This window comes from Barbus barbus (genome assembly GCF_936440315.1).
Source record: "Barbus barbus genome assembly, chromosome: 3".
In the NCBI taxonomy this organism is placed as follows: Eukaryota; Metazoa; Chordata; class Actinopteri; order Cypriniformes; family Cyprinidae; genus Barbus; species Barbus barbus.
Window position 1 is genome coordinate 1515805 of NC_136731.1, and position 23082 is coordinate 1538886.

Consider the following 23082-nt stretch of genomic DNA (forward strand, 5'->3'; position numbering starts at 1 on the left):
TTATTGTCAATATTCTGTGGTAAACATGATACAAAAAAATCATAGGCAGAGTATCAAGTAACAATAGTAATGTCATGTTCCACATTAAAAAGCCTTATTGCTATTTTTTCTATTTAAATGTATGAAGGGCGTCAAACGTTGTAAAATAGAGGTGTTTAATGCGGTTGTTGATTATCAAATGGGCCATGACTAAATATTATAAACAGCTGAATTTTGTACATTCATCAAGATGACATATGATTAAATGAATGTGGGTTTTTTCACCTCATGTGCTTTTGTATAAGGAAGTATAACTACATAAATATCTGGTGCATTTTTGGCTGTGTTCATGACAGTCAAGCATCTCTGGGATTTTATTTTTTCTTAAACTGGTTTTCCGTGATTGTTGTCAACAAACAAACAGGAACCATGAGGCTTGTAATCATGGAAATGTTTTGGGGGAACTATGGGGAAGTTTTGATCAAAACTTCCCTATAGTTACATTATACAGTAAGCACAACTACAGACCATTTTCACATATAAAACACTTTCGTCTGCTGTTTCTTCCAAAACAGCTGAGTACATTTTACAGTTTACTCTGTTCTGACTGTCATAATCTCCCTATATTTTTTCATCTTTTGGAAAGTCATAGAAATGCTATCATGCTATCGGAGAAAATAGAAATACCAAAATTATATTTGTTGTAATTTCCATACCCCACTACCCAACTATGACAACATCCCCTTCTGAGAACCCCAGAAATATGAAAAGCATCCATTATTTTACTATTTCTGTGAGCAGCTGTGCCAAAGAACAGCAGGATTCTCATTTTATTCTGAGATTTTACAATGTTACATAATGTAAGTCTTGTAATCAAAAACTTACAAACTATAAAAATGTTATTCAATTCAACGAGTTATCCAAACTCTATGCTCTGTATACTGTAAGGGTTTCTGTTACTGTTGGTGTAATGCTGTCACTTACAGGTAGTAAATACAAATGACAGGCCTGTGTCTGAAATATATGAAACTAAATGAAATATAACAAAATGTGAAATTATGTAAGAGTTTGTATGTTCTACCAATTAAAAATGTCTTTAATTTTAAGTAAGAAATAAAGTTTTTCCTCTTTGCATCTTGTGAGTCTAGGGCAGTGGTTTTCAAACCTGGGTTTAAAAAATGGGTCACCAGGATGATTTAAGGAAAACGTATGTAACCAGTTCAAGACTCAGGAAAGAAGCAACTAAATAACATAAACAACAAAACCGCCTCAGGTCAGAATCAAATGTGTATTTGTGTTTGCAGCGTTGTACATTGTAGCAAATCAGAGACATATCTGTTGATTTCTATAACGCAGTGGCCAATCAGATGAGTCACCGCTCAGAACGTGAGTGTTCAATTCAGCTGATTCAACAAGAGCCTGCAAGTCACTCTCCAGCCTTTTTTTCTTTGATTGAAGCTCCTCAATTTCTTCAAACAGTGCTTTTCTTTTTTGATTCTTCTCTCTTTTTCTTCTCCTCCAAGTATCTCTGTCTTGCACACGATACAGATAGTAGCAGTTCTTTGTCAACTGCCACATTTTCGATTCCTCCTACAAGCTCTGTATGTATCCTCTACAAGGTTCTCCACTTCAATCTTTCGGTTGACAGAGAACCCCCTCTCAACTGTCCCTTGACCATGAGACAGCAGCAGGAGTTGACGGCACATTTTCCAGAGTTTCTGTAATTCCTTTTCTTTGGACATATAGCTGTGCAGGAGAGTGTCTACTCGATCACAAAGTGGGTTGAAGTCAGCAAATGCAGAATGGTTTTTTTGCACAACACCATCAATAAAATGTGCATACTGTAGAATAATTTCATCATAGTCCTGCTCATTGATCCTTCCTTGATCTACCAGATAGGCAAGGGTTCAAACTGTTCGGTCTCATTTTCATCTGCCATCTTCACAGGATCCAAAAAGCCCATATTTTTCACCAAGATGTATTTCAGTGTTGAAGTTTGTCAACCATAGCAACTAGACATCTCTTCAGGACCGCCTGAAATCCATGAGGGTGCTTGCGCCAACCTTTTGCTTTACCCTCAATTCTGTTGGTGACATACCCAAGGTCGACATTTGAGCAGTCCATATAATTAGCTGGCAATTTAATGTCAACATCCAGGAGATTTTTCCACAGATTTGGCTTCCTGCATGACCTCTGGTTTTATGAATCTACACATTAGATTCTTCAACATCTTGTGAAGATCTGCAGCTAGATAATTGAGATGACTCCCCATTTAAATGAACAAAGTGGTAGCGATCGGACAGGTAGGATCTAAACCATCTTAAGGCCTGTCCTTGAATACCAATATATTTTTGTAATCGATCTATGAGTATATTATGGTCTATAGTGTCAAACACAACACTGAGATCAAGTAATACTAGCAATGAGGTGCAGCTTTGATCTGAAGAAAGAAGCAAGTCATTTGTAATTTTAACAAGTGCAGTTTCTGTGCTATGGTGAGGCCTGAAACCTGACTGAAATACTTCATAGAGATAATTTTTTTGCAAAAAGGAGCATAATTGAGCAGACACAACTTTTTCTAAAATTTTAGACATAAACGGAAGATTTGAAATGGGTCTGTAATTTGCCAGTTCATTAGAATCTAGTTGTGGTTTCTTAATAAGAGGCTTAATAACCGCCAGCTTGAATGGTTTTGGGACGTGACCTAAAGATAACGATGAGTTAATAATATTGAGAAGCGGTTCTTCTGCTACAGGTAACAACTCTTTCAGTAGTTTAGTAGGTACAGGATCTAATAAACACGTTGTTGGTTTAGATGTACTGATAAGTTTATTTAGCTCTTCCTGTCCTATAGTTGTAAAGCACTGCAGTTTTTCTTTGGGTGCGATGAATGAAGCTGAAATACTAGACGCAGTAGAATCTACATTTGATATTGTATTTCTGATGTTATCTATTTTATCAGTAAAGAAATTCATAAAGTCATTACTATTAAACTGAGGGAATATTTAGATCGGGTGGTGTCTGTTTATTTGTTAGTCTAGCCACTGTGCTAAATAAGAACCTTGGATTGTTTTGGTTATTATCTATGAGTTTGTGGATATGCTCTACCCTGGCAGCTTTTAGAGTCTGTCTATAGCTGGACAGACTGTTTTTCCACGCAATTCTTAAAACTTCCAAGTTAGTTTTTCTCCATTTGCGCTCAAGAATACGAGTTTCTTTCTTGAGAGAATGGGTATAACTGTTGTACCATGGCGCAGTACTGTTTTCTCTAACCTTTTTCAATTTGAGGGGGGCAACAGCTTCTAATGTATTAGAGAAGATAGTGCCCATGTTGCTAGTCATTTGGTCTAGTTCATGTGTGTTTATGGGTACACAGAGCAGTTGAGATAAATCAGGCAGGTTATTTGTGAATCTGTCTTTGGTGGCTGCAACAATAGTTCTGCCCGGACGATAACGCGGAGCCATATAACTAATATCAGTAATACGCAGCATGCACGATACAAGGAAATGATCAGTAACATCATCACTTTGAGGTATGATATCTATATCAGTAAGATCAAGTCCATGCGATATAATTAAATCTAGCGTATGATTAAAACGATGAGTGGGTCCGGTGACGTTTTGCTTGACTCCAAAAGAGTTTATTAGGTCAGTAAACGCAAGTCCTGGATTTGTGATTTAAACGTGAATGTTAAAATCTCCGACAATTAGCAGTTTATCAACATTAACTAGTAGATCTGAGAGGAAATCTGCAAATTCTTTTAGGAAATCTGTATATGTATAGTTCGAATGAGTTAAACCTCCTGTATCCTGTTTTCTGAGTAACATTGAGTAACATTGTTGCAACACCGCCGCCACGACCAGTCTGACGGGGCTCATGTTTATAACAGTAGCTTGGTGGAGTAGACTCATTTAGACCAAAATATTCATTTTGTTTCAGCCAGGTTTCAGTCAGGCAGAGTACATCAAAATGATTATCTGTGATCATTTCATTTACAATAACTGCTTTGGGTGCGAGTGATCTAATATTTAGGAGCCCAAGTTTTAAAAATTGTTTTTGTTCATTTATTTTGCGTTTTTCTGGTTTAATCACGGTCAGATTTTTTCTAGATCCTGCATTAAATTTATATTTTGACCTCGCTATTCGGGGAACAGACACAGTCTGTATAGATTGGACAACGCAAGTACTTCTATCTTTTAAGTGGGTAGAACAAAAGTCATCATAGTAGTTATTTGAGAATTGGCTTACTAGTCAGATGGAGCGTAGCGTCCTGGAGATGTTGTCCGACAGGAGTTCCGCTCCAACTCTGCTGGGGTGCAGGCCATCAGCACGGAAAAGCCTAGGACACTCCCAGAAAAGATTCCAATTATTAACCCTTTAGGCGCCAGGGTTTTTTGGAAAAAATGCTGGATTTTGACATCAAGATTTCAAAAGCTTGTGGCTTGAAAGTAGGGCTGTATACCTTGGAGAACCTGGCGATACGATACATACCTCGATACACAGGTCACGATTCGATACGTACCTCGATACAGAGCTGTATCGATACGATTTGATACAATGTGACACGATTCGATACGATTCAATAAAAATACATGGGCCAGAGCCAATTAGTTAATGCTGAACACATTTACTCAACAAACAGAACTCTGCATTTTTCTTCAATTTATTGAAGACAAAAGTGCATTATAACAGTGCGTTTTGCTTAAATATTTGCAACTTTAAGTGCTCTGATTAATTGTACACAAATTGTATTAATCTGGAAATTACCACAAGTCAACATTTAACTTTCCAAGGGTACAGTCTGAGCTCACACAAGCACAAAATCTTCTTCTTATTATTCTTAACTTCTTATTAAATCTTCTTATAATTCTTTTTTTGTGACACCATGTACTGCCATAACATATTTCACTATGAAATCGCTTAAATGCTACATCTTGCTTTAACATTTTCCATGAGTTTTTTTGAAACTCGCGGGCGCCGCTGCGCCCCCTAATGGCTGGGCGGAGTATCGATACTAAAGGCTAGAATATCGATACTGTATCTTTTTTTTATTATATCGGTATGTATCTAAGAATCGATATTTTGAGCACACCCCTACTTGAAAGGGCTTAAAGATAGAGATCTACTGTAAATTAAAAAAATGTTGGGCATGACCGTAAGTTTATGTGGGGTGTAAATATACTCATCTAATTTGCATATTATGACGTCATCAGGGGCGGCCCTCTTGAATTTCATAATATTTAGGAAATAGTAGATATTGAATTGATGTTTGATTTTTTTGTTTGTTTTTTTTTGTCTTTTTCTCCTCATTCCAAATAATCAGAAAAGAGGAAACCAACAATAAAACAGGAGAAAGTACTAAATTATTACTATATTACTATACTATATAGTAGTAAAACGCATGTGAACAGTAGCCTACTTTTTGATCAGTTCATCAGTAATATTCAGGAAATAATAGATATTGAATGGATGGTTGAACTTATTTGCATGTTGTTGTTGTTTTTTTTGTCTTTTTATCCTCATTCCAAATGATCAGGAAAAGAGGAAATCAACAGTAAAACAGGAGAAAGTAGTAAATTATTACTATATTACTGTGCCATAGTAAAATGCATGTGCCTATGTTTTGATCAGTTGACCAGCTATCTGTCCAATCAGGTATCTATGTGACAGTTTATAGTTCTTGAGAGTATGGTACCTCTCATTGTATGGCACAGCGCACAGACCTACCCCAAACTGACTGCACCTGTACTATCTGCCGGCGGCACTTAGAGCGCGCACGATCAGAACAAACAGCGCAATCTGGCCGATCATCAGAGAGAAACAGCTCTCCTATGGACACTAAGACCACGTCCACCCCTGCCACCCCCCATCCCCGTTGGGCAAAGTGTTGAAATGATCACTTGTTTGTGCTTTGTGAACGATCGCGCCTTGCGCAGCGGCACAATTGCGCGGAAAAGGTGTACCGGGAGAAGCGTGATCATTAGACTGCCGATCGTCATTTCCAAAAGGCAAATATTCCCCTTCAGAGTCAGAATCAGCCAATAACATTTGCAACACATCCTCACAGTACAACTTTTTATTAGCCGTTTGGTGATTTTCTCTCACAAATCTCACAATTTACTCAGACGCTATGAACCGAACTGCTTCCGCATCAATGACACGATAGCTCACTTGTCATATTTCCTCGAACAATTTTGGTCTAGAATCGAAGTACTACATGTCTGCCATCTAGTGGAAGGGAATACAAATGAGCCATTACACCAGATTAGGAACTACAGCCCATTTCATGAAGTATGACGTCTTGTCGCAATTTTGCGACTTTGGCGCTTAGAGGGTTAACAAAGAGCAGTTTCTGTTCTTGACACCATGACGATAACCATTCGTTTAAAGCAAACAGTCTACTGAACCTTTCGTTTCCTTGTCGATACGTGGGAAGCGGTCCTGACACGATGATTGTCGTCGCGGGCGATGTGCTGCGTACCGTCTCGATCAGGCTCCTGTAGTCCCTCTTCAGTGTCTCCGTCTGCCGCAGCTTGGTGTCGTTAACCCCCGCGTGCAGCACGACAGCACCGATGTTCTCGTTTCCCTTCAGGATCGCGGGTATCTGCGCAGAAACATTGAGAACACGAGCACCGGGGAAACAGTGAATGTGCACTTTACCTTCAGCTATGTAGCACGCACGTGCCGGACGATGGAGCCTCCGACGATCACAGCGTCGCGTTCCGTCTCGCGGAGGGGGGCGAAGCGGTTCCGGGTGGAGATAAAAGACATCTGGGAAGATCGCGTTCTGGGTGCACAGGGTCTGTGCAGAGAAACACATGGAGTAGAGGTGGTGGGGATGTTAGAAGCGTGTACTTTACCTTCAGCTAGCGTAGCACGGACGTGCCGGACAATGGAGTCTCCGACGATCACAACGTCGCGTTCTGTCTCGCGGAGGGGGGCGAATTGGTTCCTTGTGGAGATCTCGAAGACGACGGGGGGGGGAGAAGTCGTCACCCGAGGCCTGTTCTCCGCTGCTGCAGCACCCAGGGTTTGTGGTGTCCTGGCGCCGGAGTGAAGGACATCTGGGAAGATCGAGTCCTGGGTGCACAGGGTCTGTGCAGAGAAACACACGGAGTAGAGGTGATGGGAGTGTTAGCAGCATGCTGTATACCTACCCCGGACTTGTGAGCGTCAGCCCGGGATGTTTCCAGCGCGGCTCTCCGCTCTCTCAGCTGGGCCTGCTTCTCCACCAGGTCGCGGAGGGTAACGAGAAAACACAGGTGGGGCAAATGAACCAATAATCAGGAAACAAGGTGGGTGAGATCAAGACAATTGACATGAGAGCACATGGCACATACAACCATACAAGATAAGCCATGTGCTCACACAAAACAAAAACACAAGCACATGGCCAGCAAAACAGAATCACCAGCCATGTCCAAAATAGGACACGAAGACTCATAAGCCGCATGTTCACACAAAACATGACAAACATGAAAGCACGCAGCCCATGAAAAACACAAGCTGCGTGCAACACAGAACAAGACAAAACAAGAGAAAGCATGCAGCTGAAGAACGAGCTGCGTGCAACAAAACAAGACAACTAAAAACATAAGCATTATAATGAGAACTTTATAGAATGAAATCTATAGCCTAGTAAATTCTGTCCTTGCCTGTGCGCATCACGGCGGGAGCTCTCTCGCTCTATACCGCATTACTTAAAGTTCACTGGAATTTCATAAACATAGCGTTATAATGAGAACTTTATAGGATGTGAAATCTATAGTAAATAGATAGCGCATCAGGGCAGGAGCTCTCTCTCAGTGTATAGCACGTAACTTAACCCTTGGTTTTTTTTCAGAATTTTGCCAGAGTGTGGTTTGTATGTGTGTCATAAAAAAAAATTGTGTGTGTGAGCTTGTAATATTTGAGAAAGAAAAACTCTACTGTAAATCACAAATCCAAGCACTGTGTGCACCAGCGGAGTTTTGCTGGCATCTAATGGGGAAAATTTGGTACTGCGCCCAAACAAAATCTTACTGAGAGCTCATTTTTTGAGATATCAACCTCAAATTTGGAACACAACTTGTTTAGATTTATGGCTTTGATTTTCTAGCAGGTTTACAGTTCAACATGTAACATAAAATATATATTTTATATAAGATATTGTTCATATTGTTCATAAAGCATTTTCATAAACTTAAACCAAAGTCTCTTTAAGACAAGTCCTGTCACTCGGTGGCCATCTTTGAAACGCCTCTCTGCAGCTGCAGCTCCTGTCACTTTATATGGGGAAACATCAAATTCTCCGAAACTGTTCACTAAGCTAACGATTAAATTTTATATTTGAAATCACCAAAGAAATCTGACAACAACTGTATCATAAATGTTGTTTCTTTTGCTCAAACAGCATTATAAAAAGCTTATTTTTCAGGCTACATCAGCCAGTGCGCATGTGCAGTCCTGAGCGATTAGCAATTGGCTCTTTCATTCAGAAGGTGGGGCTTCCTGCAATTGAGCAGCCATATTGAGCCTTGCATTTTTTCCCCATTCAAAACTATACGAGTGACATGTCTTGGGTATTCTATAGTCTTTGCTTAAACTTCTATAACTTTTTTTTTTTGTTTCATTTTTGAAACGTATTTTTACTTCAATGATAATCTGCCATGGGTCTTCTTTAAAATGAGACCAAACTGAACTCTGTACTCCCAAGCTTAAAATTTTTATGAACTAGGTACACACAGTTGTTCCTCTCAGCACCTTTTGGACAAAAATGTCCCCATTCAAACCCATTAAAACAGCTATTTTTAATCGCAGTGCCGTTTAACTGTAAAATGATGCAATTTTTGTTAATAGGATTTCATTCTTTTGGCAAGGCTTCAAAATATTTTTTTTTTACCAGATGGGAAAAATTTTTCAGGTTTGGTCTATAAAGGATCTATAAAGCAAATACTTGCTTTATTCCTGCTTCTGCATATTATAGAGCCAATTGGATAAATAATGCAGCTATATTGTGTGGGTGTGGTGGTATAAATGTCAGAGTGTGGTTTGTATGTGTGTCATAAAAAAATTGTGTGTGTATGTGTGTGTTCTTGTAAAAATTGAGAGAGAAAATCTACTGTAAATCACAAATCCAAGCACTGTGTGCACCAGTGTAGTTTTGCTGGCATCTAATGGGGACAATTTGGTACTGCGCCCAAACAAAAGCTAATTGAGATAAAAACCTCAAATTTGGAACACAACTTGTTTAGATTTATGGCTTTGATTTTCTAGCACAGGGGTTCTCAACCTTTTGCAAGCTGGGCCCCCCCAAAGCTGGTTCATTGCAGTTGTTGACCCCCACCCCACGTCCCAAACACCACCTTGCATAGATAGATAGATAGCCCTAGGCTATTATTTTTAGACCCACATTATTATTATTATTATTATCATCAGTAGCGGTAGGTAGGCCTATCATCATTACTAGGCTATTGTTATAATTGGCAGTAGCACCAGACTTCTAATGTGAGCTTCCAGACATTATTATTATTATTATGAGTAGTAGTAGACCTATCATCATTACTAGGCTATTCCTATATAATTATATGAGGTTACATGCTTTGTTGTTGTTGTTGTTGTTGTTGTTGTTGTTGTTGTTGTTGTTGTTATTATTATTATCATCAGTATAGGCCTATTATCATTACTAGGCTATTGCTATAATTGGGAATTGGCACCAGACCTCTGATATTAATTTATGCTTTATTATTGTTATTATTACTAGGCCTAATAGTAGGCATCATCTGCATTTTTTACAGAAGCTTGCAGGTAGGTGATGTTAATGTGAGACCTGAGCCTGCTTTGCCTTGCAAAGATCCTCAATTCTTGGCTCAATGTTTGATAAACATAGCCTCAAATCATCCTCGATTTGTGCACGATTGCGGTATTTCGTTTTGAGTGCAGTCATTTTTGAGAATCCTGCCTCACACAAATATGTCGACGCGAAAGGAAGGAGAATCTTAAAGGCGACGTCACAGAGTTCAGGATATTCCTGCATCAGTGCTGCCCAGAATGACGAAAGAGGGCAGGAGCTAAAGAGTTCCTTCAGTCTACTGTCACTCTTCAGCTCAATAAGCTGTTCCTGCATATCAATTGATAGCTTGTTTGCTGTGCACACAAACGGATCTCTAACCCACGCAAAAGAGCGATAATCCTCTTTAAAGTACGTCGCAAATTGTTTTCTCATTGCTGACAGGTGCTCAGACGCTGATTGAAATAGGGAGGAGAAATGGTGTGACGTGCCTGCATCAGTGATAAAGTCTGCAAGGCTGGGGAACATGTCGCAGTTCCCTCGACTGATGCGGCCATGCCAGAGGTCTAGTTTTTGTGTGAAGGCGTGCACTTTGTCTGCAAGGAGCAAAATATGAGTTTCGCGGCCTAGCAAAGACAGGTTGAGGCCGTTCAAGCGGTCAAATATATCGACCAAATAGGACAGAGACGCAAGCCACATAGTGTCATCCAGATGCTTCGCCAGATCTGATTTGATTTCTGTCAAAAACCACTTCACCTCCTCTCGCAGCTCATACAACCGCTGTAACACCCGCCCCCTGGAGAGCCAGCGAACTTCAGTGTGCAGAAGCAGCTGTTCATGCCCTGACCCCATCTCCTGGCAGAGGACCCCAAACAAGCGAGTGTTTAGCGGCATCAAGCTTTCTTTTAAAATATTCAGCCGGTTTATTTTTAATGCCAGCATGCTGTGTTTCGAGGTGTCTTTTTAATTTGCAGGGCTTCATACTGTCGTTTGCCAGCACCTCGGCACACACGACACACTGAGGTCTCAGATCAGCCGTGACTGTAAACCCAAACTGCAGGTATGCTTCATCGTACCTTCGAAGCTTTTTTGCAGCTGGTGGTGCGTCGGTTGGCTTGTTTAGCGAAGTGCTTGGCTGGATTTATCATAAATAAAGTCGAACAAGGGCAAAGACCTTGTCATTTGGAGAAACTTCACACAAACCCTACTGAATCTCTTTCCATTAACGCAGTAAATTCAAGGATGGTATCGTTGAAGATGATGTTTTTACGATCAACGTCCAACTAGGAAAATTTCCAGATCTTCCCAAAAAAGTGACATTACGAACTCGCGTTATCAGCACATTCCAGGAACGCGCCTTGTTGCTCTCTAACAGACAAAGAGACGCCTTGCTCAAGTATCTAAAAAGGACAAAATTATACTAGTTTCTGCTATTGAAGCAATATACTGGAAAAACACTATATATGATATATTCTAGGGATGAGCGAGTACAGCATTATCTGTATCTGTATCTGTATCTGTTAACCATATGAATTATCTGTATCTGTATCTGTACTCGGACTGGGCGGGGCCTAACCCGGAAATGGGCGGGATTTAACCTGGAAGTGGGTCGGGTTGTCTTGAAATAGGCGGGGCTTTAACCGGTATGTTATTTTAAGCATGCAATTGATATGGGTTGCTTAATTTGTAATATTATACCACAACTACCTTTATTTTTTTTATATAAAATACAGCAAGAAAGTGTCACTCAGTGCGTGAAGTCAAAAAACTGGTTAGAGCCAGCAGACAGAAAAAAAACTGATGACCGGCAGAGAGAGGGAGAGAGTGCGTGTGTGTGTGTGTGTAGCTAATAAATTTGTAATATAGTTTTTTTTATACCACTACTTCGAACCAGCAGACGGTTTAAAAAAAAAAAAAAAACTCAGATGACCGGCAGAGAGAGGGAGAGAGTGCGTGTGTGTGTGTGTGTGTAGCTAATTAATTTGTAATATAGTTTTATACCACTACTTCCTTTATTATTTTTTTTATGAAATGCAGCAAGAAAGTGTCAGACACTCAGAACGTGAAGTAAAAAAAACTGGTTAGAGCCAGCTGACGGTTTAAAAAAGAAAAAAAAATCTCCGACAGGCAGAGACGCGAGTCGCATTCTACCAAGCACCACGTCTGAACAAACCCCACGTTTACCAAAACTCTACTGGTTAATAAGTAAGTACTACAAACCAAAGTAAAAAACAAACCTGAAGAAACCCTAAACGTTAACGGAAAAAACCCGCGAACCTGAGTGACTGAGGGAGAGACAGAGAGAGAGAGCGCGCTGTTCTCTTCTCAGTGTCAGGGGCGCTGTGACTAGCCTATCACAGAACGCAGACACAGTCAGCTACCCAATGATCATTTTTATTCAATCCGAGCACAGATATTGACTCGTATTACTCGTATGATACTTGTACTCGGCAAAAGTGCTTTATCCGTACCGGATACTCGTTTCAGCCGAGTATCCGGCTCAACTCTAATATATTCACAACATATATTAAGGTTGTCACGACATGTATAAACTTTACTATGGTATTGGAACGTATGAAATTGTTGTAATCTTCTGATGCATAACTTCACCTGATGCCTAGTGTTCAGTTCACATGCTGGATGTGTTTATTTAGAATTTAGGATCGTTTAATCGATGCATTAACCGCGTAATGAATACAAATGATTTTTGTGCATGTCAAATACGTGGTGTTTGGTTTCAGATGAAAATGTTTTGAACGAATCGGTTGAGTCAAAGATTCAATGACCCATGCACAAACATCTGTCTCATTCTTGATGAATCGGCCGTTTGAACGAATCGTTTAAATGAACGACTCAATGACTCGCTTAATAAAACCGCTTATCACCTGCATTTGCGCTCACTATCGACAAACCAATCAAATTTGTTCAAAACGCTTTTTTTTAAATCAGTCCAAACACATTTTAATTTTTATTCAGGAGTTATGTATATACAAAACTATAACTTTTTATGACAGTAGTTTAGTGATAACATTTTTCTTTTCTTTCCCTCCCATCCTGTAGCCTACTCAAGCCCCCCCACCCCCCCACATTTTAAACGTTTTTTTAAGTTTAACTAATTAAACTTGAACCAATGAAGTCTGGTTTCGCGCTGTGGTATGCTAACCGCCGCACCACACATGTAGTCTGCTCTGGTCCACAGACACGATACATGGAGCAGGTAATATGCACGAGTCGGCGCAGACCATTAAACTTAACGGACTATTTGAATTCTACATAGAATGCTATGTTTCATAGCAATATGAGATTGTGGTTGTCATATGCTGTCAAATGTCGCTTTACAGAGCTCAACAACTCTGGTCCAAACTGTAATTGTCTGTGATAAACAAAACGCTATTGGCTAATTTAAAAAGGGGGCAGGACTGCTTCATATGTCCCGCCCTGACTTCCTGTTTCAGTTGAAATGAAGTCAACACAGAACAATGCTGCGTGTTTTAAAGCACATCAGTGGGCCTTTATACATATTAATATTACGCATGTGTGTGTGTGTATATTAGTGCTGTCAAACGATTAATCGACCTTTGACAATTAATTGACCTTTTCAATGTGATTTCAGATTGTGGATTCTTTGTTATAAAGATTGTGATATACTTTTTTGGGAAGATCGTCCACCTCCAATAGAGATACAGCAGACTCTACCTCATTTGACTAGATTCATTTTAGCTACTTTACACGGACACTCGCTCTAATGTTAACCTAGATAAATGTGCACTGTTATTACACTGAACAAAAATATAAACGCAACACTTTTGTTTTTTGTTCAGCCCATTTTTCATGTATTGGGGGGGTCCGAAAACCAGTCAATATCTGGTGTGACCACCATTTGCCTCACGCAGTGCAACACATCTCCTTCGCATAGAGTTGATCAGGTTGTTGATTGTTGCCTGTGGAATGTTGGTCCAGTCCTCTTCAATGGCTGTGCGAAGATGCTGGATATTGGCAGGAACTGGAACACGCTGTTACGACCCTTCTTTGATTGTTAAGCGTCTAGGGACTAAGAAGGGGAACATTAGACCAGTTTGGAGCAATGTCAGAATTCAGTCTGTGTGTGTGAGTGATAGTAAGCAAACACTAGAGGAAATAAATCAAGTAAACTTTTTTTATTATTAAAGACAGGAACAAGTGTTTGCACAAAGCAGAAACTCATTTAAATATAAAATAAAAGAAGAAAAACTAGACACACCGGCAACCTCAACCTGTTGGAGAACTGGGGAGAATGAAGGGAGCCTGGACCGTGCCAAAAGAAAGAAAACAACAAAACCAAAAGAAATCTCACTAACCCATTTTAATCTAATTCTAAACTAAGAAAAGAAAAATGTGAAAAGAAAACAATCTTCAACGTCCAAGACGTCATAACTATTTTTTTTTTATTTTAGTGCTTAAATTGTATTAATCTCAGTTGGTAGTTGTTATTTTACTGAGTTTTTAATTGTTTAAACTGTTCTGTTTTTTGTTTGTTTTTTTCCCCTTTCTTTACTATAATACTTTTGTAGCACTTTGAGATTTTATTCAAAATGTAAAGTGCGTTATAAATAAAATGTATTATTATTATTATTAACCAAACAAAACATACAGAAAAAGTCCCTAACCTAGGGTGTCTAGACAACGAAATAAACCTAAATGTGCACCATGTAAATCATACCTGTAACTTACCTACCCCCTTCACCTCCAGTCCAGTTGTAACAAAACTTTGAAAAGCTTTCAAATATCAAAAGACGAGGGCTTCAGGACAGCAATTAGATAATATTGTCTTACATGGCCGTCAAAGCACATTATGAACTAAACCATACAAACGAAGCAAAAACAAAAAAACACAAATTAACCAAGAAAAACCACAACACAAGTTCACAAAGACCGGCATCTCTAATACGCCGGCGTTTCCCTTTTATAGCACCGCTGGACGTCAATCAGCAAGATTGAAGAACACTCCCCCCTCACGTCATCACGCCCAATCAACTGGTCCCGACTGATTGACAAGCGAGACGACCAATCTGCGCGCCACCTGCGAAAGTGAAAGTAGAAGAGAGAGGAAAAAAAACGAGAGGGCGGCAAAAAGGAAAACTCAGAAAAAATACTCACACAAAAACTACTCAGCGTCACATATAGGGATGTAACAGCTGTCCTATATGCCATATACGATATGTAAATGATATTAGGCTCAATAAAATGCACCTGTGTTTGTTGTCCATAACATACACGACGCCATACACGCTGTCTGCCATCTGCCCTGTAAATATATTGTGGAGTGGATGTTGGGTCGAGGCAGACTATAGATTCTTACAACCTCCAATAGAGATACAAGGAAGTTGGCTCAATAAAATGCACCTGTGTTTGTTGTCCATAACATACACCTGCCCATACCATAACCCCAAGGCCACCATGGGCCACTCGATCCACAACGTTGACATCAGCAAACCGCACACCCACACGATGCCATACACGCCGTCTGCCATCTGCCCTGTACAGTGAAAACCGGGATTCATCCGTGAAGAGAACACCTCTCCAAAGTGCCAGACGCTATCGAATGTGAGCATTTGCCCACTCAAGTCGGTTACCATGACGAACTGCAGTCAGGTCAAGACCCCGATGAGGACAACGAGCATGCAGATGAGCTTCCCTGAGACGGTTTCTGACAGTTTGTGCTGAAATTCTTTGGTTATGCAAACCGATTGTTGCAGCAGCTGTCCGGGTGGCTGGTCTCAGACGATCTTGGAGGTGAAGATGCTGGATGTGCAGGTCCTGAGCTGGTGTGGTTACACGTTGTCTGCGGTTGTGAGGCCGGTTGGATATACTGCCAAATTCTCTGAAACACCTTTGGAGACGGCTTATGGTAGAGAAATTAACATTCAACAGCTCTCGTTCAATTGCACGCTCCCTCAAAACTTGCGACATCTGTGGCCTTTTAGGCCGCATTTACACTGCATGGTTCAAGTGACCCAATTCCGATTTTTTTCCTCCCATGTGGCACAGATTGGATATGACCCACGACCATGTAGGCAGGAAAAAATCGCATGGATTCCGATATTCTCCGATCGGTTTCAGGCCTCATTCATATGTGGAAATAAATCAGATATGAATCGGATACGTGCATTTGCTCCTGCTGTGTAAGCGGTCAGATCGATCTTCCCCTGTAAATGTGACTCCTACATCATTGAAAAGTGAGTTTTTTTTAAACATTTCGCGGTACACACATACCTGTACCAAATTAAACCTCTCTAGTTGAGTAGCAGAGTATTCATTTTGTTTGTTTGTGTTAAATAAAAGGCGATCTGACGCGGAAATCTGTTGCTTTTGAAATCACGCTGAGTGCTGGTTGCTGCTGTTGTCAGTGACGACTCGTGCACAGACGAGCACTTCAGTCCCGTTCATTCCATTGAAACCACGAAATAAAATACACACAAACATGTCCCTGCCTTTGATGTACAATCACTGATGAACGCATTTGGATTTCATTACTAAAAAACTCAGACGATGCGACAAGCTTAACAATATCTACCACCTGAGTATATTCCACTCGCAAGCTTTCAGCGGAGCTGAAGATCATCACTGTCCCGAAGAATTTGTTCTAGGCTATATAATTATTTTGATGTGTAGATATGACTATTGCATTAAAAACGTTTCTATATAATCTCCTTGTTGATAAATTAAACTCAAGGTACTATTCAATTGATTTGTGATGTCATATGGTATTTTTGGCTTGTTTCACCAAGTGCAGTGTAAAATGCACACATCAGAGACGGGGCACTTTTAAAAGAAATGTAAGCACGTCGTCCAAAAATATATAGTCACAAAATCGGAATTGGTCATCAAGACCTGCAGTGTAAATGCAGCCTTATTGTGGCCAGCCTAAGGCACACCTGTGCAATAATCATGCTGTCTAATCAGCATCTTGATATGCCACACCTGTGAGGTGGATGGATTATCTCAGCAAAGGAGAAGTGCTCACTAACACAGATTTAGACAGATTTGTGAACAATATTTGAGAGAAATAGGCCTTTTGTGTACATAGAAAAAGTCTTAGATCTTTGAGTTCAGCTCATGAAAAACGGGGGCAAAAACAAAAGTGTTGCGTTTGTAATTTTGTTCAGTGTAATAACACGGCTGCCTCTGACTCCGTGCCAGCCAGCGAAGTTTAGCGAACGCAGATTTGAATTTAGCAGCTGATGATGTGCCACACTGAATGATCTAATCACACTGGTGTGATCGTTTATCAAATATAAAAAAAATATTATTCGGCTATTTTTGTCTTTTGGAAGCTGCATTCAAAATCCATTTGCCTCAAAAATCTGAGGGGGCACGGAAAATCGGGAGTATTTAGGCTGGGCCCCCCTCTGGTCCAGTGCCCTGGGCATGTGCCTGGTAGGCCCCTGCGTTACTCCGTCCCTGAAGCAGAGGCTTGGTTGCTATGGCTACCCTTGTACAGGATGTGTGAATTTTAACCCAGTTACAGAAGCTCACATTAAAAGAAGTTCAAACTAAAAATTGCAGCATCTCTCAAAGAAGCAAGCGAGTCTATCTCTAAAGTATTGCAATTGTTTAGATTAAAGTAAAGGCGTAGGCCAGGCAGATACAGTTTCATATAGCAGACTTTTCTTGAGATAAGAACATAACATAACAGTTAGCTAGAAGTTCCATCTCACAACAGTATATGTAGCAAAATGCATCTCCTTGCAAAACCGTTGTACAACATAGACCAGATGTATATACGTTTTAACTGTCACTATCTACAAGTTGAGCAACACCTGTGCTTTTTCTGACAGAATGTATGCTCAAACTGCATTTAATACTTTTTGGATGTTAGGCCGGAAGTCTGTAGTCTTAAAGTTTTTAGATCTTTTGTTAACAATTCAAATTCAAAATAAAAATTACTCAAAGTAATAATTTCCTTTAGCAGTCTTACCATTTTCTTATTTATATCCTCCTGTTTTCTAATTTGATTATTCCCCTTATTTTAAAGATGATCTTCTGATGTTCCAACTCCATTCTGCTTCCGTATTTTGTTTTTTGACTTCGCGATTCCATTCTTTTTGGATTCCTTGGACGATCATCAAAAGTTAATTTCCAGTTTACCTCGTTCATTGTTACTGTTCCCAAATGAGAATTGATCGGGGAATTGTGCATTTATTGGGTCATCTGATTCAACAAAAGTCATAAAATAAATATTAATATTTTGGTTATTATTACTATTATTAAATACTGACCTTTTTACAGCTCAAAAGCATTTTTGTAATCATTTTTATGAATGTTTAAAATAAAACATGAAAATTATATTTTGGAAATATTTTTATTAATGTTGTTGTTGTTGTTATTATTAACCTTTAAATGCATGAATGTTTCCCAATCATGATTACATATTCGGGTCTTTAGCAACTCGAACCTATATATCCAGCATGGATGGATCTCTAACTGCTGCAATAAAAAAATAAAAATAAAAAACTCTTGATATTTTAAGAACAATATTGTTTTTACTGTTTTTTTTTTTTTCTTTCTACTGCAGCAGTTAGAGATCCAGAATAAAAGAGATGCAGAATTACAGAAGAATAAAATAAAGCATATTTCTTTTCATTTTTCTTTAGTTTGGCAGATGATTTTACCATATCTGTCATTGTCAGAGCGCATGATTCAGCATCTGAATCATATTCATGATCTCAGCCATATTCTCAAAACTATCGTTTTCAATGACTTCATATTCAATATTTTGATCACTGGCAGCTTATTCACCACATCCAGCATCAAATGACAGTGACATTTATATTTCACTGCAGACAGTAATTGCTCTGTAGAAAAGCCATTCAAACAGTTAAATTTTTCTTGATGATATTCTAATGTGTTATGCCTTATTATTATTGTTGTTGTTGTTAAATAGTGATTTTATTTTTACAGTGCAGTAGCATTTTTGCAATCATACCATTTTTATGGATGTTTAAAATAAAATTGTGTATTTTGAAAATATTAATAATTGTATTATTATGAAATACTGACTTTAATTTTTTAAAATGCAGAAGTATTATTTTCAATTGATACAATAAAAAAAATAATATTTTGGAAATTATTATTATTACTATATTAAAATACTGACTTCATTTTTTACAGTAACATTATTGCAATCATACAACTTTTATGGATGTTTAAAACAATACAAGTTTTTGAAATATTTTATTGTTGTTAAATACTGACTTTTTATTGTTTTCAATGCAGAAGCATTATTGCAATCATACAATTTTATGGACGAGAGATTATTTATTTATATATACACAGGTCCTTTTCAAAAAATTAGCATATTGTGATAAAGTTCATTATTTTCTGTAATGTACTGATAAACATTAGACTTTCATATATTTTAGATTCATTACAACACAACTGAAGTAGTTCAAGCCTTTTATTGTTTTAATATTGATGATTTTGGCATACAGCTCATGAAAACCCAAAATTCCTATCTCAAAAAATTAGCATATTTCATCCGACCAATAAAAGAAAAGTGTTTTTAATACAAAAAAAAGTCAACCTTCAAATAATTATGTTCAGTTATGCACTCAATACTTGGTCGGGAATCCTTTTGCAGAAATGACTGCTTCAATGCGGCGTGGCATGGAGGCAATCAGCCTGTGGCACTGCTGAGGTGTTATGGAGGCCCAGGATGCTTCGATAGCGGCCTTAAGCTCATCCAGAGTGTTGGGTCTTGCGTCTCTCAACTTTCTCTTCACAATATCCCACAGATTCTCTATGGGGTTCAGGTCAGGAGAGTTGGCAGGCCAATTGAGCACAGTAATACCATGGTCAGTAAACCATTTACCAGTGGTTTTGGCACTGTGAGCAGGTGCCAGGTCGTGCTGAAAAATGAAATCTTCATCTCCATAAAGCTTTTCAGCAGATGGAAGCATGAAGTGCTCCAAAATCTCCTGATAGCTAGCTGCATTGACCCTGCCCTTGATAAAACACAGTGGACCAACACAAGCATCACTGACTGTGGGTACTTGACACTGGACTTCAGGCATTTTGGCATTTCCCTCTCCCCAGTCTTCCTCCAGACTCTGGCACCTTGATTTCCGAATGACATGCTAAATTTGCTTTCATCCGAAAAAAGTACTTTGGACCACTGAGCAACAGTCCAGTGCTGCTTCTCTGTTCAAAAGTGGCTTGACCTGGGGAATGCGGCACCTGTAGCCCATTTCCTGCACACACCTGTACACGGTGGCTCTGGATGTTTCTACTCCAGACTCAGTCCACTGCTTCCGCAGGTCCCCCAAGGTCTGGAATCGGTCCTTCTCCACAATCTTCCTCAGGGTCCGGTCACCTCTTCTCGTTGTGCTGCGTTTTCTGCCACACTTTTTCCTTCCCACAGACTTCCCACTGAGGTGCCTTGATACAGCACTCTGGGAACAGCCTATTCGTTCAGAAATGTCTTTCTGTGTCTTACCCTCTTGCTTGAGGGTGTCAATGATGGCCTTCTGGACAGCAGTCAGGTCGGCAGTCTTACCCATGATTGCGGTTTTGAGTAATGAACCAGGCTGGGAGTTTTTAAAAGCCTCAGGAATCTTTTGCAGGTGTTTAGAGTTAATTAGTTGATTCAGATGATTAGGTTAATAGCTCGTTTAGAGAACCTTTTCATGATATGCTAATTTTTTGAGATAGGAATTTTGGGTTTTCATGAGCTGTATGCCAAAATCATCAATATTAAAACAATAAAAGGCTTAAACTACTTCAGTTGTGTTGGAATGAATCTAAAATATATGAAAGTCTAATGTTTATCAGTACATTACAGAAAATAATGAACTTTATCACAATATGCTAATGTTTTGAAAGGGGGAGCAAGTCAACTCGTAACAATATATATATATATAGGATATAATGTTTTAATATTTTGATTGCTTCTGTTGTCCTCATTTGTAAGTTGCTTTGGATAAAAGCATCTGCTAACTGACAATGTAAATGATTATTGCAGTCACAACATTTTGGATTTGTTATCATTTAAATAATAATTAAATACAATTAATATTTTGGTCATTGTTAGGGTTACTTTTTATTTGACGGCAGAATTAGATTATTGTATTTGTAACACATTTCTGTAAGTATTTGTTATAACTGAATTAATAATTAAATGAATAAAAAGGATTATATTTCAGCTGAAGTAACATTTGCTTTATTTCTATGGTAATATTTGTTTAAATGAATTGAGCAAAGCCTGCACATGTTTGAACACATTTTGAAATGTTTTAGTAAATAAAAGAACAGATTTTTGTTCAGTGAATATACGGTCATTAAAATATTTTACTACTCAGAAGAAAATAGATATTTCAGAAAGTAAATATTCTGTCGTGATCTTTCACTGAAGGAGATCCCATAATAATTAAATGTCTTTACTGTAGTTAGAATGAATATATTTGATTAAATGCTATGATTAATGTCATATTTGATAACATCAGAAACTCTCCTGAAGCTTATTTCAGTTGATTAATTTTATTCATAATTCATGCAGCATTTAGACATTTCACACATTCATCAAATAAAATATGATCGAGATGATTTGACAGTATTTCATTACAAACAATAGAGAAAATCACATGAAAGAAAATATATCAGACTGAGTTTGATCGTAATAATACAAGACTGATTTTAATGAGAAAACACAGATCATCACACACACACTGATCTTAACTGTCTAGATGAGGATTTCTGACACACATTTATTCTGATTGATGTTCATATTAATGTGATGAGACTCTATAACATCTCACTGTTACTGATTTATCATGCAGCTCAAAGCATTATGGGTAGAATCCCTTGTCAGTTATATTCTGATTCACCAACACAGTTTCACTGATCCACCATTAATCCAAAACCCAGGATAGAGCGGCTGAGTGAATGTGGTCTGGACGGTGTGGATGAGGCTCATTGTGTCAGAGACGCTGTAGAAGGACAGAGTTCCTGCACTGTAATCCACAAACACTCCTACTCTACTGATGATGGGCTTTACAGGGAGAATAGATTTTATGTTATTGTGCCAGAATGAGTAAGTGGAGGCAGTGCGGTCCAAACACCAGGACTGATCATTACATCCAAACGTACACTCTTTACCCCATCCCTTCCTGCCGATGCTCTTATATGACACTGATATAGACACGTGACTATCTTCACTCCACTCCAGCTCCCAGTACCAGCGTCCACGCACACTCTCTCTACACAACACCTGAGGCACATCAAATCTGTCTGGATGATCAGGATACCACTGCTCTGTTTTAGTGTTAGTAATCACTCTGTTGCTCTCAGACAGACAGAGGTGTTTATTCACTGTGTTCAGATCCAGAGTGAACTGATGGGAATCTGATGGAGATAAAACACATCAGAATCAGGAATCATGAATCTGTTTGATCTTTTAAAGTATCTGAACTGATATCAGCAGTGTATCATCAGCAAAGTAAATGCTCAATATATTTGAGCAATGTCTCAGTACAGCTTAATCATTTAAATCATCAGTTATAAAACTCTTCTTTCTTCTTCTACAGGAAAAGCATGAACACACTCGCTGACTTACATTGTAGGAAGTTGTCCCTGGTCCTGGGAATGACTGTGGAGAACAACAGACACATTGTTTTGAATCGAGTTGATTAATTCCACCTAACATTAAAAAATTTTAAATGATTTTTTTCCATTGCAATAATTTCACATTCAATCCTTAAATCAATTTAGAATTTTTTTTTGAGACAAGGGTAAATCCACGATACAAGGGCGGGAAACATGAAACGAGACCATAAACAAAACAAACTAAACTTAGAAAACACAAAAAGGCTCGGTAAGGCAGTTAACACTAGGAGAGTATTATACGCAGAACAATACTCAGCAGAGAGGAAGAGGAAGTCCATGGTTTAAGTAGGGTGTGTGATTGTGTGATAATTCTCAGGTGTGAGCGTGATTAGTGCAATCAGCTGTATGTGTCGTCAGTGCAATGGATGATGGGAAATGTAGTTTGTGGGTGAAGTGCAACAGTGGTGTGGTGCAAGAGTCAATGTGATGGAGGAGTGACCTCTGGTGGTGAGTAAACGGAAGCCCACAGACCAGATTTGTGACACCTTCCTTCCTTTCTTTCTTTCTAATATACTAGTAGGGGAAATGGAGTAGGCGAGCGAATAAGTATGTCCGAATGCTTCAGATTCATAAAAGAGTAGGCAGGAATTACCTGGGTGACGTACTAATTCTCAATGTGATGGAGGAGTGACCTCTGGTGATGAGTAAACGAAAGTCCACAGACCAGATTCGTGACATAAATATACAGAAAATT

At 38.9% G+C, this 23082-nt stretch overlaps 1 protein-coding gene across 1 annotated transcript in view; it reads left to right on the plus strand.

Moving 5' to 3' along the window:
• Positions 1 to 23082, plus strand: part of LOC306856321 (uncharacterized protein) — a 1000538-nt gene that overhangs the window by 563656 nt on the left and 413800 nt on the right. The window lies entirely within an intron of this gene.